This window comes from Bos indicus, chromosome 1 (assembly GCF_029378745.1).
Source record: "Bos indicus isolate NIAB-ARS_2022 breed Sahiwal x Tharparkar chromosome 1, NIAB-ARS_B.indTharparkar_mat_pri_1.0, whole genome shotgun sequence".
NCBI classification, from domain to species: Eukaryota; Metazoa; Chordata; class Mammalia; order Artiodactyla; family Bovidae; genus Bos; species Bos indicus.
This window is the reverse complement of record NC_091760.1, coordinates 11,496,101-11,512,692: the sequence shown is the minus strand read 5'-3', so window position 1 is coordinate 11,512,692 and position 16,592 is coordinate 11,496,101.

Here is a 16,592-nt window from a genome sequence, read left to right as displayed (position 1 = left end):
CAATTCTTCGGTGCTCAGCCTTCTTCACAGTCCAACTCCACATCCATACGTGACCACAGGAAAAACCATAGCCTTGACTAGATGAACCCTTGTTGGCAAAGTAATGTCTCTGCTTTTGAATATGCCATCTAGGTTGGTCATAACTTTCCTTCCAAGGAGTAAGCGTCTTTTAATTTCATGGCTGCAGTCACCATCTGTAGTGATTTTGGAGCCCAGAAAAATAAAGTCTGACACTGTTTCCACTGTTTCCCCATCTATTTCCCATGAAGTGGTGGGATTGGATGCCATGATCTTTGTTTTCTGAATGTTGAGCTTTAAGCCAACTTTTTCACTCTCCACTTTCACTTTCATCAAGAGGCTTTTGAGTTCCTCTTCACTTTCTGCCATAAGGGTGGTATCATCTGCATATCTGAGGTTATTGATATTTCTCCCGGCAATCTTGATTCCAGCTTGTGCTTCTTCCAGTCCAGTGTTTCTCATGATGTACTCTGCATATAAGTTAAATAAACATGGTGACAATATACAGCCTTGACAAACTCCTTTTCCTATTTGGAACCAGTCTGTTGTTCCATGTCCAGTTCTAACTGTTGCTTCCTGACCTGCATACAAATTTTTCAAGAGGCAGATCAGGTGGTCTGGTATTCCCATCTCTTTCAGAATTTTCCACAGTTTATTGTGATCCACACAGTCAAAGGCTTTGGCAGTCAATAAAGCAGAAATAGATGTTTTTCTGGAACTCTCTTGCTTTTTTCCATGATCCAGCGGATGTTGGCAATTTGATTTCTGGTTCCTCGGCCTAAACCAGCTTGAACATCAGGAAGTTCACGGTTCACATATTGCTGAAGCCTGGCTTGGAGAATTTTGAGCATAACTCCAGTACTTTGGCCACCTCATGCGGAGAGTTGACTCATTGGAAAAGACTGATGCTGGGAGGGATTGGGGGCAGGAGGAGAAGGGGAGGACAGAGGATGAGATGGCTGGATGGCATCTCTGACTCGATGGACGTGAGTTTGAGTGAACTCTGGGAGTTGGTGATGGACAGGGAGGCCTGGCGTGCTGAGATTCATGGGGTTGCAAAGAGTCGGACACGACTGAGCGACTGAACTGAACTGAACTGGAAGAACCATAGCTTTGACTATACAGACCTTTGTCTGCAAGGCTTTTGCCTATATTTAGCCAATAGTAATATAGACCCCAAAACACCTCCTGTTGACTCGGAGGGAATTTTGTAATCCATAGAGTGCTTTACAAATTATCTAGATTAGTTTATATATTATATAGCTCCTACTGCTAAGTCACTTCAGTCGTGTCTGACTCTGAGACCCCATAAATGGCAGCCCACCAGGCTCCTCTGTCCTTGGGATTCTCCAGGCAAGAACACTGGAGTGGGTTGCCATTTCCTTCTCCAATGCATTCATGCATGCTAAGTCGCTTCAGTCGTGTCCGACTCTGTGCGGCCGTATGGACAGCAGCCCACCAGGCTCCTCTGTCCATGGCATTCTCCAGGCAAGAACACTGGAGTGGGTAGCCATTTCCTTCTCCCGTACTATATACCGCTAAGTCGCTTCAGTCGTGTCCGACTCTGTGCGACTCCATAGATGGCAGCCCACCAGGCTTCCCCGTCCCTGGGATTTTCCAGGCAAGAACACTGGAGTGGGTTGCCATTTCCTTCTCCAGTGCGTGAAAATGAAGTCGCTCAGTCGTGTCCGACTCTTCGCGTCTTCGGGACCCCATGGACTGCAGCCTACCAGGCTCCTCCATCCATGGGATTTTCCAGGCAAGAGTACTGGAGTGGGGTGCCATTGTACTATATAGAGAGCATGGTAAAAAGGCAGGGTAAAAGGAACCCATGCTAAAGGGTGGAATTTTTGTCTCCTGTTTACTGATGAACCCTAAGGGCCCAGAATGCTGAGTGGCACACAGTGGGTGCTCAATGTATATTTGATGAATGAATGAATGCGCTTGCATTCAGCGTGGTGTCTGATTCCTTTGTCGCACTAGGATGTTGCTGCTATTGAAGTAATCCTTCCGGAGATGAAGTATGGAAACGCTGTTATTCAAAGTTGTTCACTGCTACGGCTTCTTTTAAATCGTGTAAATTAACAACCCGCTCCATAGTCTTGCCAGGAGAATTCCATGGACAGAAGAGCTCGGTGGGCTTCAGTCCATGGAGTCGCAAAGAGCGACTGAGCGACTAGCACTGACTTTACTAACAAATTCACGCCACGCATTTTCCTCATCTGCTCCTTGACTTGCTATTGAAACAAACCACCACCAGATGGCGGTACTGACAAAGGAACAGATGGCGCCATAAGGCTCCCTCCGGTGGGGGAAATTGGGCGGTGGTCACAAGGTACAAAGTTGTAGGTACTGGGGATGTAATGTACAACATGACGGCTGTAATCAACAATGCTATATGGTGTATTTGAAAGTTTCCAAAAGAGGAAATTCTTAAAGTCCTCATCACAAGGGAAACTTTTGTTTTTGAAACTATGTGAGGTGATGGATGTTAACTAAACATCGTGGTAATCATTTTGCGTTACACGTACATATATTGAATCACTATGCTGTACACCTTAAACAGTGTTGCACATTAGCTATAAAAACTGGAAGAAAAAAGTTACTCTGTTCCTTGAAAGATCTGTCTCCTTGGCCCAAATTTTACACTCACATTGCACAGGGTAATTATCTTCAGTTTTTAAAGGAGAAGTGTTAAGTGTCCTACCTTAAATTTATACCCAGTTCGAGTTTTACTCATTTAAGATTCTGTTTCAAAGCACGAAATATACATATATCGATATATATGTGTGATGTGTATGTACGGGAGAAGTGTATCTTTTGCTTCCTCCTTAAATCTGTGTACAGTTATTCCCTTGGCGATCTTTGTTTCACTAGTGAAGCTTTCTAGTGAAACTGTTTTACTAGAGTTTGTCCCCATTTAACCCCATCTAGTTGCCTTCAGAAGAACAATACTTAAGCCAAAGAACGTAAATTTAAGCAAGTTTAATCATAAATTGCATTGGAAGCAGTAATTGGGAGTCACAAGTATCATAGAAATTAATTTGTTTGGAAGGATGTTGGTGATGATAATGTCCAACAAATACTCAACCTATTGCAAGGCATGTTGAACATACCAATCAGTCACAACTGACTCAAACAATAACCATAATAATCTTCACTTTCTAAGAGAGGGGATGCAGTTTTAGAGAACTTGAGAGACCTACCTGAGATGGATCTTTGGTCAAGAATCCCCCCAAATATGTTTTTATCATAATTGAGAACACAGGATTCAGTTTGAATGGGGGCTCTTATTGTACAAATTTAGGATAGTTTAGATAACAGAAAGAATAATGATGAAGGATTATAATGTTATATGTGTTAGAAATCCGTGAACCTGTAGTGATACTCAAAGATAAATGGGAGCAGAGAGTGGAGAAGATGTTTTCTTTACAAAAAAATGCCAGAGTAGGAATAACAGAATGGGGGGAGATCAGCCATCCCACAAGCAGCAGTGCAATGATTCATTCCGGAAGGGATCATCCATGGATGCTAAAACCAATGGGGAAAGCTTGTTGAGGATCAAGATACTCATAAATATTGCACCATAGATTGCCAACGAAATATAAAGGGATAAAGGAAACTTTTCAATGGAGAAACCCAGTGGATACCACCTTAACATAATAGTCAAACCTGTCGTCACACAAAATGAGACAATCTAAAGTTGTGTGTGCCTCCCGGTTGTGAAATAAACCACATCACCAATGAAGTATTCCTACTGTAAATGCTGACCCTGCATCTAAAGAATTATGAAGAAGAATAATCAGATATGTTCAAAAAATGAGACATTTTTTAAAGCAGCTCGCTTGAACTCTTCAAAAATAACAGTTTCAATACCATGTGTGAAGCACAAGTAGTGAGAGCCTACTGTATAGCTCAAGGAACTCTACTCAATGCTTTGTGGTGACGTACATGGGAAGAAAAAGAAGGGTATGTGCATACGTACAGCTGATTCACTTTGCTGTACAGTAGAAACTAACACAACGTTGTAAAGCAACTCTACTCCAATAAAAATTAATTTTAAAATGTATATATGCCACTTTCATGGAAGATAGACCCAAAAAAGGTCAAGGACCTGTTTTAAATTAAAGGAGAGGAGAGAGACATGCAACTAATACCTGTTTGGTCCTTGCTTGGATCTTGGATCAGAAAGGAAAAAAATGTGCAAAGGATAGGATCATGAAAGCAATTTGAATAGGAACTGTATGCTAAATAATATTCTTGTATCAATGTTATATTTGTGGATATGATCATTGTATTGATAGAGAAAGACCCTTTTCTTGGGATATAATGTTGAACTATTTAGGAGTGCAGCATCCTTACGCCAGTTAGTCACTCTCAAATGGTCCGGCAAATATAGAGGGGGTAAGAGCAATTAAACAAATGTGGGAGCAAAATGCAACCAATTGGTGAGGCTAAGTGAGGTGTTGATGGTCCCGCTCTTTCAACTTTACTCTCAAATTTTTCCAAATACAATGTTGGGGGAGTGACCACAGTAGTTTTCAACCACAGAAGTTGGCTTTGCTCATACTGCATTTCTGGGGTAGCAGGTATGCACCCACGGGGGTCTCTGACAACCTTATCCCAGATTCCAAGCTGTAGAAGCATTACTGAAACTGGGGTCCGATGCTCTCCGCTCAAAAGCCAATAGAGAAGCCAGGCTGATGGACAGGAAAGTTCGCTTAATTTCAGATGCCAGCAACTCGGGATTGGGGGGGAGCAGGGCACTCGTCTCCAAAGGCTGAATCCCCCCACTGACAGTCAAGGGGCAAGAGCTTTTATAGGCTGAGGGAGGGGTCTACATGCAGAAACAGCACAGTCAGCTCCAACAGTCATCTTGAAACTGGTCATCGGTGGTCTGACCAAGCATCATTTTAATTGTTTTCAGTTCAGTTCAGTTCAGTCCCTCAGTCATGTCTGACTCTGCAACCCCATGAATCGCAGCACGCCAGGCCTCCCTGTCCATCACCAACTCCCGGAGTTCACTCAGACTCACGTCCATCGAGTCAGAGATGCCATCCAGCCATCTCATCCTCTGTCCTCCCCTTCTCCTCCTGCCCCCAATCCCTCCTAGCATCAGAGTCTTTTCGAATGAGTCAACTCTTCGCATGAGGTGGCCAAAGTACTGGAGTTTCAACTTTAGCATCATTCCTTCCAGAGAAATCCCAGGGCTGATCTCTTTCAGGATGGACTAGCTGGATCTCCTTGCAGTCCAAGGGATTCTCAAGAGTCTTCTCCAATACCACAGTTCAAAAGCATCAATTCTTCGGCACTCAGCCTTCTGCACAGTCCAACTCTCACATCCATACATGACCACTGAAAAAACCATAGCCTTGACTAGATGGACCTTTGTTGGCAAAGTAATGTCTCTGCTTTTGAATATGCTATCTAGGTTGGTCATAACTTTCTTTCCAAGGAGTAAGCATCTTTTAATTTCATGGCTGCAGTCACCATCTGCAGTGATTTTGGATCCCCAAAAAATAAAGTCTGACACTGTTTCTACTGTTTCCCCATCTATTTCCCATGAAGTGATGGGACCGGATGCCATGATCTTCGTTTTCTGAATGTTGAGCTTTAAGCCAACTTTTTCACTCTCCTCTTTCATTTTCATCAAGAGGCTTTTGAGTTCCTCTTCACTTTCTGCCATAAGAGTGGTGTCATCTGCATATCTGAGGGTATTGATATTTCTCCCGGCAATCTTGATTCCAGCTTGTGTTTCTTCCAGTCCAGCGTTTCTCATGATGTACTCTGCATATAAGTTAAATAAGCAGGGTGACAATATACAGCCTTGACGAACTCCTTTTCCTATTTGGAACCAGTCTGTTGTTCCATGTCCAGTTCTAACTGTTGCTTCCTGACCTGCATACAAATTTCTCAAGAGGCAGATCAGGTGGTCTGGTATTCCCATCTCTTTCAGAATTTTCCACAGTTTATTGTGATCCACACAGTCAAAGGCTTTGGCATAGTCAATAAAGCAGAAATAGATGTTTTTCTGGAACTCCCTTGCTTTTTCCTTGATCCAGCGGATGTTGGCAATTTGATCTGTTTCCTCTGCCTTTTCTAAAACCAGCTTGAACATCTGAAAGTTCACAGTTCACGTATTGCTGAAGTCTGGCTTGGAGAATTTTGAGCATTACTTTACTAGCATGTGAGATGAGTGCAATTGTGCAGTAGTTTGAGCATTCTTTGGCATTGCCTTTCTTTGGGATTGGAATGAAAACTGACCTTTTCCAGTCCTGTGGCCACTGCTGAGTTTCCCAAATTTGCTGGCATATTGAGTGCAGCACTTTCACAGCATCATCTTCCAGAATTTGAAAGAGCTCAACTGGAATGCCATCACCTCCACTAGCTTTGTTTGTAATGATGCTTTTTAGGGCCCACTTGACTTCACATTCCAGGATGTCTGGCTCTAGGTCAGTGATCACACCATCGTAATTATCTGGGTTGTGAAGATCTTTTTTGTACAGTTCTTCTGTGTGTTCTTGCCACCTGTTCTTAATATCTTCTGCTTCTGTTAGGTCCATACCATTTCTGTCCTTTATCGAGCCCATCTTTGTATGAAATGTTCCCTTGGTATCTCTAATTTTCTTCAAGAGTCTTTCCCATTCTCTTGTTTTCCCCTATTTCTTTGCATTGATCACTGAGGAAGGCTTTCTTATCTCTTCTTGCTATTCTTTGAAACTCTACATTCAGATGCTTTTATCTTTCCTTTTCTCCTTTGCTTTTCACTTCTCTTCTTTTCACAGCTATTTGTAAGGCCTCCCCAGACAGCCATTTTGCTTTTTTGCATTTCTTTTCCATAGGGATGGTCTTGATCCCTGTCTCCTGTACAGTGTCATGAACCTCAGTCCATAGTTTATCAGGCACTCTATCCGATCTAGGCCCTTAAATCTATTTCTCACTTCCACTGTATAATCATAAGGGATTTGATTTAGGCCATACCTGAATGGTCTAATGGTTTTCCATACTTTCTTCAATTTCAGCCTGAATTTGGCAATAAGGAGTTCATGATCTGAGCCACAGTCAGCTCCCGGTCTTGTTTTTGCTGACTGTATAGAGCTTCTCCATCTTTGGCTGCAAAGAATATAATCAATCTGATTTCAGTGTTGACCATCTGGTGATGTCCATGTGTAGAGTCTTCTCTTGTGTTGTTGGAAGAGGGTGTCTGCTATAACCAGTGTGTTTTCTTGGCAAAACTCGTAAGGTCCACTTGACTTCACATTCCAGGATGTCTGGCTCTAGGTGAGTGATCACACCATCGCAATTATCTGGGTTGTGAAGATCTTTTTTGTACAGTTCTTCTTCTGTGTCTTTGCCCTGCTTCATTCTGTATTCCAAGGCCAAATTTGCCTGTTACTCCAGGTGTTTCTTGACTTCCTACTTTTGCATTCCAGTCCCCTATAATGAAAAAGACATCTTTTTTGGGTGTTAGTTCTAAAAGGTCTTGTAGGTCTTCATAGAACTGTTCAACTTCAGCTTCTTCAGCATTACTGAACAATTATTAATTGTTTTAAGTACAGTTAATCTTCAGTTCCAGGGTCAGTTAGTTTGCATTTCTTGGAGGCCAACTCTTGGAATTGCGTCAAACTTTATGTCACAGCTACAGTCTGGTCATCATGTAGTTAACTTCTCCACCTGGTGGGGATTTGGGTATCTATAAGATGACTCACAGGCTATAGCTTAGAATATTATGGAAAACCCTGTGCTGCTCTGCTCAGCCATGTCTGACTCTCTGCAACCCCATGGACTGCAGCCTTCCAGGCTCCTCTGGCCATGGGATTTTCCAGGCAAGAATACTGGAGTGGGTTGCCATTTTCTCCTCCTTCCTGACCCAGGGATCGAACCCGCATCTCTTCCATGTCCTGCATTGGCAGGTGGGTTCTTACCACTAGCGCCATCTTGAGAGGGTGATTACGCTTCAGTCAGTTCAGTTCAGTCCCTCAGTTGTGTCCAACTCTTTGCAACCCCACAGACTGCAGCACATCAGGCCTCCCTGTCCATCACCAACTCCCGGAGTTTACTCAAACTCATGTCCATTGAGTCAGTGATGCTATCCAACCATCTCATCCTCTGTTGTCCCCTTCTCCTCCCGCATCAGGGTCCGTTTCAAATGAATCAGTTCTTCACATCAGGTGGCCAAAGTGTTGGAGTTTCAGCTTCAGCATCAGTCCTTCCAATGAATAGTCAGGATTGATTTCCTTTAGGATGAACTGGTTGGATCTCCTTGCAGTCCAAGGGACTCTCAAGAGTCTTCCCCAACACCACAGTTCAAAAGCATCAATTCTATATTTGGCAAAACTAACACAATATTGTAAAGTTTAAAAATAAAATTAAATTAAAAAATAAATAAATAAATAGCATGACATTGCTAAAAAAAAAAAAAAAGGCATCAATTCTTTGGTGCTCAGCTTTCTTTACAATCCAATTCTCACAGCCATACTTGACTACTGGAAAAACCAGTTTTGACTAGATGGACCTTTGTTGGCAAAGCAATGTCTCTGCTTTTTAATAAGCTGTCTAGATTGGCCATAACTTTTCTTCCAAGGAATAAGCGTCTTTTAATTTCATGGCTGCAATCACCATCTGCAGCGATTTTGGAGCCCAAAAAAATAAAGTCTGCCACTGTTTCCACTGTTTCCCCATCTATTTGCCATGAAGTGATGGGACCAGATGCCATGATCTTACTTGAGTTTTAAGCCAATTTTTTCACTCTCTTCTTTCACTTTCATCAAGAGGCTCTTTAGTTCTTCACTTTCTGCCGTAACGGTTGTCTCATCTGTATATCTGAGGTTATTGATATTTCTCCTGGCAGTCTTGATTCCAGCTTGTGCTTCTTCCAGCCCAGCGTTTCTCATGATGTACTCTGCATAGAAGTTAAATAAGCAAGGTGACAATATACAGCCTTGACGTACTCCTATCCCAATTTGGAACCAGTCTGTTGTTCCATGTCCAGTTCTAACTGTTGCTTCCTGACCTGCAAACAGATTGCTCAAGAGGCAGGTCAGGTGGTCTGGTATTTCCATCTCTTTCAGAATTGTCCAGTTTATTGTGATCCACACAGTCAAAGGCTTTGGCATAGTCAATAAAGCAGAAACAGATGTTTTTCTGGAACTCTCTTACTTTTTTAATGGTCCAATGGATGTTGGCAATTTGTTCTCTGGTTCCTCTGCCTTTTATAAATCCAGTTTGAATATCTGGAAATTCACAGCTCACGTAGTGTTGAAGCCTGGCTTGGAGAATTTTGAGCATTACTTTGCTAGCATGTGAGATGAGTTCAATTGTGCGATAGTCTGAACATTCTTTGGCATTGCCTTTCTTTGGGACTGGAATGAAAACTGACCTTTTCCAGTCCTGTGGCCACTGCTGAGTTGTCCAAATTTGAGTGCTGCCTATTGAGTGCAGCACTTTCACAGCATCATCTTTTAGGATTTGAAATAGCTCAACTGGAATTTCATTACCTCCACTAGCTTTGTTCACAGTAATGCTTCGTAAGGTCCACTTGACTTCACATTCCAGGATGTCTGGCTCTAGGTCAGTGATCACACCATTGCAATTATCTGGGTTGTGAAGATCTTTTTTGTACAGTTCTTCTTCTGTGTATTCTTGCCACCTCTTCTTAATATCTTCTGCTTCTGTTAGGTCCATATCATTTCTGTCCTTTATTGTGCCCATCTTTGCATGAAAAGTTCCCTTGGTATCTCTAATTTTCTTGAAGAGATCTCTAGTCTTTCCCATTGTATTGTTTTCCTCTATCTCTCTGCATTGCTCACTGAGAAAGGCTTTCTTATCTCTCCTTGCTATTCTTTGGAACTCTGCATTCAAGCTGGTATATCTTTCTTTTTCTCCTTAGCCTTTCGCTTCTCTTCTTTTCATAGCCGTTTGACTATGCTTAATGAGTATGTAATTATTATTTGGTCTCCTTTGACTGTTTTCCTTTGTTTCTCCCTTTTCTCATTTCTCTGATTAAAGTTATTCCTGGGCTAAAGTTCTTCCACAGACAAAAGGCAGGTAGCAGACATGGTGGGGGGTTGGGGGCAGGGACCACAGGGTCCTGCTCCCTTTCAGAAGCGGTCCCTGCTTGGGACTTGTGCTTCTGGAGCAGAGAGGAAAGAAAGCAAGGACTTTTCAGGACTCTACAGAGCGTCCACTCAGACCTACCTGGTTCTCAGCCTCCCAGTCCCCTAACCCAGCATGTCCCACAGCCAAGTCCAGTGGTGTCCGGCAGGAGGCATCTGCCTTCTCCATGGAGTCAGAGAATGAGGTCATAGACATCTCCTTCCAGAAGCAGAATGCTGAAATCTGGAATCCGGTAGCCCATTTACTCTCCCCCATCAAGAGAAGAGCTCAAATTCAGATCCATCTCCAAAACCGATGCTTTCTTTTTCCTCGGGACCGATGCTTTCTTTTTCCTCGGGTTTACATGTTTTTTGAGCCAAATATTTGACTCTATGTCTTCAAATGATCATACATTTATTCACTTGGAAAATCTAAAATATGTATATTGTACAGTACACACACCATGAAAAGGTACCTCTCACCTTTTGTCCCCATTCACAGGTTCTTTCCAAAATCTCACCAATCTTACCACTGTGATTAATTTCTTACGCTGGAGAGTTCTTGAGTCCTTAGTCCACTAATTCAAGTAGGTGTTCTTATTTTCCACCCTTTTTGAACCAAAATGCAACCAAGCAAACTCATGGTTCTTTGCCTTGAAAACCTATACTTTTTTTTTTTAATCAGTTTGTGTTCATCTGGGTCCCCCGAGGAAAGAGCCACAGACAGAGTGAAACAATCAAGGGTTTTCTGAGGGGGTCATCTGTGAGGATAAAAGGGGACTCAGCCGGGTAAAGCTGATGCCGCACAGAAGGGAGAAGGATGGAAGGTAGAGAGGAGGTTAAAAAAAGGGTCCACAAGGCCATGGGGGTGGGGGTACCCTTGAGCCAAAGTCCACCATCAGCGGGGTCCCAGTGCCCCAGGAGTGGACCCGCCTTAGTGTCCCGGCCACACCCAGTCTGTGGCTGGAGCAACTGGTAGGAAGAGGATGATGCGGCTGCCAGCAAGGCCATGGGTCTCAGAGTCAGCAACTGGGGCTCTCGGTCAGGGACGCCCCCTGTACTTGGAGATCTGGGAACCAGACGAAGTAAGCTGTGTCTAAGAAATTAAATAAAGAAGCACTTGCTATGCATTTTACATTTCTTATGTGTTAAACACACACACACACACGTTTCTATCAATTATCTCACATCAGGGCTTAACACGCCTAGCTTGCACCTGGCCTGACAAGTGAGGATGGACAAGCTGCTGCTGAGAAATAGCAAGAGAAGAGAAAGCAGCCCAGGGCTAAATGGTGATTCACGTCAACATCGAGTATGTGTGTGTGCTCAGTTGCTCAGTCATGTCTGACTCTTTGAGACTCTATGGACTGGAGCCCACCAGGCACCTCTGTCCATGGAATTCTCCAGACAAGCTTACTGAAGCTGGTTGTGCTTTCCTCCTTCAGGGGATCTTCCCAACCCAGGGATCAAACCCTCATCTTCTGCATTGCAGGTGGATTCTTGACCACTGAGCCACCAGGGAAGCCCCTCACTTCAGCATCACTCCTTACCAGCTCCTTAATGGGCTGAGGTGGCGGTGGAGGGTGTGTGAGTATGTGTGTGTGTATGTGTGTGTGTGTGCGCGCGCTGATGGATTTCTGGAGAAATGAAATGCAGTTGAATATAAAGATGTACACTAGTTTACTTCCTCCACTGCCATTCCTCCTTAAACCACCATTTCCTCATTATGCCATAAGAAAATCTTAACAGTTCTTTTCCTAAGAGTAAAGAAAGAACCAATGATACAGATCATCAAGGTATAGAGTTTATCATATGTAATATTTTATGTTTTTTTTTAAATATGTATATATGTGTGTGTATAAACTGTGTTAAGTAACACTGTTTGTTTCTGACTCATTAGTGAATGGGTTTCCCAGGTAGCACAGTGGTAAAGAACCCACCTGCCAGTGCAGCAGGTGTGGGTTCGATCCCTCAGTTAGGAAGATCCCCCGGAGGAGGAAACAGCAACCCACTCCAGTATTCTTGCCTGGAGGATTCCATGGACAGAGGAACCTGGTGGGCTACAGTCCACAGGGTCACAAAGAATCCCACACAACTGAATGACTAACACTTTCACTTTCATTAATAAATACCAAATAATTTTTATTTAAGATACTAATGGTTCCGTAAAGTTTTGAAAACTGTCAACTAAATCAGAGGTTGAGGAGATAGTAAGGATCTTTTATTATACACACCACCTCATTTAATAACTAGAGAAGATGAGTTACAGAAATGCTAGTATTTGGCTCAAGGTCACACAGAATGCGGGTGTAGCCTCGGGGATGACTGGAGATACCCAGGGCATGTGAAAAATGTCAGGACTCCTGAAACGGGCATGTGTTCTTCAGAATGTTCTGCATCCTCCCACGCTGTGATAGCCACACCAAGTTTTCAGCTCACAGTGTGGTGGACACTGCAAGAATTCTCCCATTTGCTTAGGGTTTCAAAGAGGCACTAATCCCTCAAACACATGTTAATATGGACTTTCTTTGGTGAAAAGGAGCAGTTACAAGCTTGCTTCTCCAGAAGTAAGCGCGTCCTTCAGTACCGCCCCCTCACATCCTATTTCAGAATGGGAACGATCACTACAAACTTGGAAATAGGTCATGCTCCTGGCAGGGGGCGGGGGGGTGGGAGTTAACTAAGGGAAGGCTCTTTTTTCTTTTTTTTCCATTTATTTTGTCTGTGCCGGGTCTTAGTGGCAGTGTTTGAACTCTCGGTTGTGGTATGTGGGATCTGGGAAAGAAAGTGAAAGTGTGAGTCCCTCAGTCATGTCCGACTCTTTGCGACCCCATGAACTGTAGCGGGCCAGGATCCTCTGTCCATGAGATTCTCCCAGGCAAGAATGCTGGAATGGGTGGCTATTCCCTTCTACAGGGGATCTTCCAGACCCAAGGATAGAACCTGGGCCTCCCGCATCCAGATATCAAACTGGGTGCCCTACATTGGGAGTGCAGAATCTTAGCCCACATTGGGAGTGCAGATTCTTAGCCTCTGAACACCAGGGAGGTCCCAATGATGTTCTTTCAATGAAACAGAATACTTGCCCCCAGAATCGCTCTCCCTTAATTATACATAGCCTTTTTTCCACTCTTTATTGCTATTGGAAAGTCTTGACTTGCCCTGTCTTATTCCTTATCCCTCAGCTGTGACATCTGCCTGTCCTCTCTCCTCTCCCCACCATCCAATCTTGACCAGCCCTGGGAAGAATACACAAGCTGAGTCATAAACACCCAGAGCCACCTGCAGCCACAGGCTAACTCAGGAAACTCGGTATTTCGAGGACTAAAAGCCTAAGTTAGATCCCAGATCCCGACTTCTTAGCCCTGTGGCCTTGGGTCAGTTGGGCCATAACTTACACAGCCATACTCTCTTTGATGTATACTGTGAAATGAAATATTTTGCAGCAGTGAGCATCTAGGTATCTAAAACTCTGTGCCCTGGTGTAAGTATTCCGAAGAAGAGCTTCCTAGCAGTAGAACTGCTTGGTCAAACGTGTATCATTTGAAAGACAGATAAGGGCTTCCAAAATGTCCACTGAAGTCATTAGCACACAAGATGAAGCAGAGATATGTTTATTCCAGATGATAGTTGCAAATATTGTCACAGTGGTAAAAGGTCACACTTTCCTGCCTCTTCAAATTCGCAGCTGAGGTCCCAGGTCATACCCTCTAATCTTGCCCGTTTTATGTTTCAGATGAGAGCACTTTTTTAACCAGGCCAGGCATTCACCTGTTCCGTGGAGTCATCAAAGAAAATGCAAACTCAGAGCCAATCGTTTCAACTTCTGTCAACCTTTGGTTCAAAGGGCTGAATTGTGTCTCTAAATCCTATTATAAAGGTTTGGCCACCTAACTGTATCTCCTTAATTAGAATCATTTGATATAATCAGATTTTTCTTGGTGTTTTCCTCTAGACTCCCTCTTAACTATTTTTATGTTCTTTTTCTTTCTTTATTGCAGCTTTACATTACACAAACAGCATAGTCTGTCTGTAAAAATCCAAACATTAGGAACATATAGAGGGTAAAGTATGAAAAACATCCTTCCTGATCTTGCTGCACTCTGTATGTGTATCTAGAACTGTCTTAGGCATCCCTGGTGGCTCAGTGGCAAAGAATCTGCCTGCAATGAAGGAGACTCAGGTTTGATCCCTGGGTCAGGAAGATCTCCTGTAGAAGGAAACTGGCAGCTCACTCCAGTATTCTTGCCTGGAAAATCCCATTGACAGACCAGCCTGGCAGGCAACCAGTCCATGGGATCACAAGAGTCGGACATGACTTAGGGACAAAACCACCATGGCTGTGTCTCAGATAGTCTTGGTTTTTTTTTTAATCCCTTACTTAGTGTCTAACTGTTCTATACTGACATTATGCAAGTTATTCAAGTAACTTTCCAAGTACAAGTGGCAAAAGCAATGAAGTAGAGGGACAACAAGAATAAAGAAATAGTTACTCCCTGAACAATTCTCGCTGTGACAACTGTGGGAGTATTTTGATAACTGTTGGCAGCAGCACACCACATGTGAGTGGGGAAGGAAACCTTGGCATTCAAACAAGCAAATGGTTTGGCGACAATTTGTTACATTTCTACCACGCTTGCAAATGCCATTAACAGTTTCTCAGATGACAGAATTACTGCATGTGACAGGTTTGAGAATGTTTCACAATTGTCATCAAGTAAATCACCCTTCAGGATTCAAAATTCTATGAACTCTTTGAATAACAGTAACTGGAGTTATTAATAAAGCTCACTGGAGTTTATGTACATAACCTCTGCATTTTGGATGTTTGTCTGCCATAGAATGAGGCTAAGCTAAAACATCCAAGTATTAATTAAATTATAATTCAGTTTTATTGGTAGGTTTCCATCAAACTATTGTATTTTCTGCAGGCCAAATACAGTCCACAGTCTTTTGTAAATTTATGGCTCTAAATGCCTATGGGGTCGCAAAGAGTCGGACATGACCAAGAGACTGAATTGAACTGAGCTGAAATGCCTGTGTTAAAAAAGATTTTAAGTCAATAGCTTTACATCTTAAGAAAATAGAATAAGAAGAGCATACTAAACCAAAGGCAACAGAAAAAAGGAAATAATAAAATTAGAATGGAGACTGATGAAAAAAAGAACAGAAAAACAGAATAGAGATAATCAACGAAACCAAATATTAGTTCTTTGAAACAATAAACAAAATTGACAAAACTTTAGCTAGATTGACCAAGAAAAAAAGAGAGAAAACACAAATTACTAAAATCAGGAATGAGAGCAGGCACATTACTGCCAACTTTGATGTAATAAAATGGATTATAAGAAAAGCTATGAACAACTGTATGTCAGCAAATTCGATAACTTAGATGAAAGGAACAAATTCCTAGAAAGACACAAAGTACCAAAACTGACTCAAGAGAAAATAAGTGTATCACAAGTAAAGAGATCACATTGTAATTTAAGACCAATAAAAGATCCACCAATAAAATGCCAGGTTCAGATGATTTTACCAGTGAAGTTGGCCAAATATTTCAAGGAGAATTAATATTAATTTTTCACAAACTCTTCCAAAAGATAAGAGAGGCAAGAAAACTTTCCAATTCATTTTATGAGGCCAGAATTACTCTGAAAATCAGAAAAAGATAACTAAAGAAAAAATGCAGGCCAATATCCCCTAGGAATATCTGTGCAAAAATTTAAAAAGAAAACACTAGCAAATTGAATTCAATAATCTACAAAAAAAATTTTTTATATTGTTTGGGATATAGTTGCTTATAGTCGCTTTACGATGTTGTGTTATATGTAGGTGGTGGGGCATGGGCTTCCCAGGTGACTCAGTGGTAAAGAACCTGCCTGCCAATGCAAGAGGCGTAGGAGACAGGGGTTCGATTCCTGTGTCAGGAACATCCCCTGGAGAAGGAATTAGCAACCCACTCCAGTATTCTTGCCTGGAGAACCCCATGTAAAGAGGAGTCTGGGGCCCCTCAGTCCATGGGGTTGCAAGAAAATTGGACACAACTTAGCAACTTAACAGCAACAACACCTCTCTCTCTCTCTCCCTCTCTCTCTCTCTCTCTCTATATATATATGTATATATACATATATTTGTGTATATATAAGTTTAGATTCCCACCAACAGTGGTGTAGGAGGGTTCCTTTTTCTCTGCACCCTCTCCAGCATTTATTATTTGTGGACTTTTTGATTATGACCTCCCTGAACAGTGTGAAGTGATACCTCATGCAGCCCTTGTGAATTACGTCATTTGCAAATAATTTCTCTCACTCTGTAGGTTATCTTTTCATTCTGTTTATGGTTTCCTTTGCTGTGCAAAAGCTTTTAAGTTTAATTAGGCCCCGTTTGTTTATTTTTGCTTATGTTTCCTTTAATCAAGAAGACATAACCAAAAAAAATTATTGCTGTGATTCATGTCAAAGTTATTACTGTGACTTGTGT